Source organism: Schistocerca piceifrons, unplaced genomic scaffold (assembly GCF_021461385.2).
Source record: "Schistocerca piceifrons isolate TAMUIC-IGC-003096 unplaced genomic scaffold, iqSchPice1.1 HiC_scaffold_1266, whole genome shotgun sequence".
In the NCBI taxonomy this organism is placed as follows: Eukaryota; Metazoa; Arthropoda; class Insecta; order Orthoptera; family Acrididae; genus Schistocerca; species Schistocerca piceifrons.
The window spans coordinates 52,501-57,500 of record NW_025727087.1 but is presented as its reverse complement, the minus strand read 5'-3'; the positions used below and the strand labels follow the sequence as shown (position 1 = coordinate 57,500).

The following is a 5,000-nucleotide window of genomic DNA, read 5'->3' as shown; positions in this document are numbered from 1 at the left end:
CTAATTTGTTCAAAGTAAACGTGCCGGCCCACCGAGACACTCAATAAAGAGCACCCTGGTAGGATTTCAACGGGGTCCGCCTCGGGACGCACGAGCACGCACGAGGCGGTCGCACGCCTTCGGCTCGCCCCACCGGCAGGACGTCCCACGATACATGCCAGTTAAACACCGACGGGCGGTGAACCAACAGCGTGGGACACAAATCCAACTACGAGCTTTTTAACCGCAACAACTTTAATATACGCTATTGGAGCTGGAATTACCGCGGCTGCTGGCACCAGACTTGCCCTCCAATAGATACTCGTTAAAGGATTTAAAGTGTACTCATTCCGATTACGGGGCCTCGGATGAGTCCCGTATCGTTATTTTTCGTCACTACCTCCCCGTGCCGGGAGTGGGTAATTTGCGCGCCTGCTGCCTTCCTTGGATGTGGTAGCCGTTTCTCAGGCTCCCTCTCCGGAATCGAACCCTGATTCCCCGTTACCCGTTACAACCATGGTAGGCGCAGAACCTACCATCGACAGTTGATAAGGCAGACATTTGAAAGATGCGTCGCCGGTACGAGGACCGTGCGATCAGCCCAAAGTTATTCAGAGTCACCAAGGCAAACGGACCGGACGAGCCGACCGATTGGTTTTGATCTAATAAAAGCGTCCCTTCCATCTCTGGTCGGGACTCTGTTTGCATGTATTAGCTCTAGAATTACCACAGTTATCCAAGTAACGTGGGTACGATCTAAGGAACCATAACTGATTTAATGAGCCATTCGCGGTTTCACCTTAATGCGGCTTGTACTGAGACATGCATGGCTTAATCTTTGAGACAAGCATATGACTACTGGCAGGATCAACCAGGGAGCTGCGTCAACTAGAGCTGAGCAGCCGGCCGCCCGGGAGTGTGTCCCGGGGGCCCGCGCGAACACGCAAGCGTCCGCTCAATCATTCTGCAAACAGGAGGAGGCTGAGCTCCCCTGCACAATACACCTCGAAACCCTCTCAGGTCCCGGCGGCGCGCAGCGCCGTCCCAAGTACTTGGTCGGGTTCGAGAGAGGCGCAATCGCCCGGAGTTAGGCGAGTAGACGCTTTCGGTGCGACCACCCGTGCTCCCAACTGAGCTTGCCGCTGCCGACAGAGGCCCGGGAGCGTGCTGTCGTGGCATTGCCGGCGGGAGACAACACGCGCCACCTACGGTGACCGGCAGCTCCAACGCCAGCGCCACAGAAGGACAAAAGCCCCACTTGGGTGCCGAAGCGAACTCTCCCAGCACAGCGCACGCGCCAACACATCCGCACAGCTGCGATACAAACCACCAGCGAGAACCGCTGGGGCGACCGAGCAGCAGACGGCGTCGCGGCGCCGAGCGCCGGGCGGCGGCGCATCCTCAACGCACACAGTCCTCAATCGGACCAGCACACTGAAGATGTCCACCGCGCTTCGCACCGGGCCCGCGAGGACCTACTTTGGCCGCACGGCGCCGCGCGCAGGGTGCGCCGGCGCGCAGCTGCGACGCCTGCCGCGTCCGTCGGCCGGCGCGCCTGCCACTGGCCGCCCCCACCAGCCGGCTGTAGCGCGTGCGCCCACGCACCGCGCGGCCAGCACGCCGGGAGGCGCCCCCTCACCGGCCGGGGACGGTCCCACCCAGCCACCGCCGCGTATCGCTTCACACCCAGATGCCGTTCAGTTTCGTCGGCATGGTGGGTATCGCTGGAACAACCGGTTCGTACCTCAACCTATCGTCGCCATCACCGATTCACCCCTAGCGAGAACAACCGCACCACAACAGGTTACCATTTGTTCATTTGCGTAACTTCACCAGAAAACGCAGGCGTCCATCGCCATTTGCAACTTCAACGATTATTGCATGCCTGTGTCAGGTGTCACGCCACACTACGTCTGCCCACATACACGCAACAAAATGTGCACGCCTAGACAATACGTGGAAGGTGGCCCCCGTACGTATGCGATGTCCATTGCTCGAACGACTGTCAACCGGCCTCTGTAGCATGTCGCAGATATGGAACGCGGTGCACCATGCCATCACGGTGTGTGAGGAGAGACGACTAGGTCCGAATACATCAACAGACAGCTCATGCTGATCGCCATCCACGGCGTCCGTTCCTCCCACACGTCTCTATGGCGTACCACACTGCAATCCAGCTCTCATAGGGAGACGACACGTAGCTGCGTGCACAATATTTGCACTGTATGGTCCGCCGTTTTTGGGCGCAGTCGTTGTACGGTCACACATGTGCCACGATGTATCATTCGGTACATAAGGACGAATGTGCAGTACAGATTGTGGTTTACGCGTACGACATTAGCGGACGGTTGACACAGGCCGCACCACAACGTAGCCTGAGTACGTCGCATGCGAAGGGCATTGAACATGCAAACTTCTCACCAACCAGCTTGCGAAGGCAGGGGGGCAAGGTGGGGACGTGGGGAGGGGCGGCATGTACGTCCTGCTGCCATCCACATTACAGTGTACAGCAGGAGCATGTGGAAAGTCAGCAAGACTTGCAAGGTGTTTAACATGAAGCGATACACAGGGGAGCGGGCAGTGCGAGTAGCGAACTATATTGCGAGGGTTGCGGGTGGGCAACACTACACTAATTGAACGAGTCGTATAACAATTACAGAGCAGGTTTAGGCGACAACATGGGTTACGTTAGGGGACAACGTGGGTTACGTTAGGGGACAACGTGGGTTACTTTAGGGGACAACGTGGGTTAGGTTAAGGCACAACGTGGGTTAGGTTAAGGCACAACGTGGGTTAGGTTAAGGCACAACGTGGGTTAGGTTAAGGCACAACGTGGGTTAGGTTAAGGCACAACGTGGGTTAGGTTAAGGCACAACGTGGGTTAGGTTAAGGCACAACGTGGGTTAGGTTAAGGCACAACATGGGTTAGGTTAAGGCACAACATGGGTTAGGTTAAGGCACAACATGGGTTAGGTTAAGGCACAACGTGGGTTAGGTTAAGGCACAACGTGGGTTAGGTTAAGGCACAACGTGGGTTAGGTTAAGGCACAACGTGGGTTAGGTTAAGGCACAACATGGGTTAGGTTAAGGCACAACATGGGTTAGGTTAAGGCACAACATGGGTTAGGTTAAGGCACAACATGGGTTAGGTTAAGGCACAACATGGGTTAGGTTAAGGCACAACATGGGTTAGGTTAAGGCACAACGTGGGTTAGGTTAAGGCACAACGTGGGTTAGGTTAAGGCACAACGTGGGTTAGGTTAAGGCACAACATGGGTTAGGTTAAGGCACAACATGGGTTAGGTTAAGGCACAACATGGGTTAGGTTAAGGCACAACATGGGTTAGGTTAAGGCACAACATGGGTTAGGTTAAGGCACAACATGGGTTAGGTTAAGGTACAACATGGGTTAGGTTAAGGTACAACATGGGTTAGGTTAAGGTACAACATGGGTTAGGTTAAGGTACAACATGGGTTAGGTTAAGGTACAACATGGGTTAGGTTAAGGTACAACATGGGTTAGGTTAAGGTACAACATGGGTTAGGTTAAGGTACAACATGGGTTAGGTTAAGGTACAACATGGGTTAGGTTAAGGTACAACATGGGTTAGGTTAAGGTACAACATAGGTTAGGTTAAGGTACAACATAGGTTAGGTTAAGGTACAACATAGGTTAGGTTAAGGTACAACATAGGTTAGGTTAAGGTACAACATAGGTTAGGTTAAGGTACAACATAGGTTAGGTTAAGGTACAACATAGGTTAGGTTAAGGTACAACATAGGTTAGGTTAAGGTACAACATAGGTTAGGTTAAGGTACAACATAGGTTAGGTTAAGGTACAACATAGGTTAGGTTAAGGTACAACATAGGTTAGGTTAGGTTAGGTTAGGTTACACGTTGTTGTAAGGAAAGGTGTAGGGGGGGGGGGCGGGGGCGGCAGGTTCGTTGATAGTGATTATAGTAAGTGAATGCTTGTGACATGATCAGATTTGTCACGTCAGGATGCACCTTTGGCTTATTAGAGGCGGCGCTCCAATTCTATGCTTGTGTGAGACCTGTGTCTTTGACTCATGTCATTGTTTGTGCGCTGTGACAGGAGGTACTATTGTGATGTTGGGTGCACCGTTGTATAGGACATGTGTGGGTGTTGGTGCCTGGTCTGCGCAATGGTGGATGTCGAAAGGCTGGGATATTGTATTTTCCGCATGGACCTCCTGGTCTGGTTGTGATAGTGTGGATTGTGTAATGTGGCGGAGAAGATGCACTGGATGTTGTTCCATGCTGGTGCTTACATATTGTATGTGCGCCTGTTAGAAGCAGAGAGTGGTGCGTGATCAGAGTGTCTGGCTGACGTGTGGTTCCCATTGTGGGCAGACTCTTTCAGCATGTATACGGACAGTTGTGTATATTTGCTGTAGTTTGATGGCTCTGCATTGATTACTAATCAGCGCCGTGTGTACGGGTAATCTGGTTCCAGTCCAAAATGTTCCATCTGTGTACATTAGTGACAAAGACTCCCCCCATGCAGTGGGGCTCGGTCTGTTATAGCTCTTCCGCGTAATATATTTGCCCCACGTTTTTGCGACTGCGAGTGCGAGTGCAACGCGCATGGGGACCGACATGCTGATGGCTCGGTATCGGACGCCGTACAGTGAGCAACGCGATCGCGTCTCTCGCTCGTAAGTGGTACAGGTCGCGGCTCATGTATAGGGACAGCGGGAATGTCGCATATTGGAAATAACTCTTCATGAAACGCAAGTTATAGGGGTGGATTGCACTTTACGAGTGCGGGAAACTTCCGCCGTTCATCCGCTGGAGGTGCGCGTGTGGCGGTTGGGGTGGTGCACGAACGGGTGCGGGTGGAGTCATTGCCGGTCCACGGCTTCGTGCGGCAGAGCCACTGGAGATTGGGTGCTATGGTCGACAGAGGCTGCAGGCTTTGTGGGTGGCGTCGAAAGGCGGGCACTGTGGCGCCATCGCTGTCTTAATCGGCTTGGCGTCGCATAGATGGCGGTATCGT

General features: G+C 53.5%; 1 non-coding gene across 1 annotated transcript in view; it reads right to left on the bottom strand.

Annotated features, from left to right (window-relative positions):
* LOC124731031 overlaps positions 1–857 on the bottom strand; it is a 1,909-nt gene extending 1,052 nt beyond the window's left edge. Inside the window, exon 1 of the ribosomal RNA XR_007008146.1 lies at positions 1–857. This exon is cut by the window's left edge and continues 1,052 nt beyond it. This is a non-coding gene — a ribosomal RNA (small subunit ribosomal RNA).
* Between the last annotated feature and the right edge of the window lie 4,143 nt (positions 858–5,000).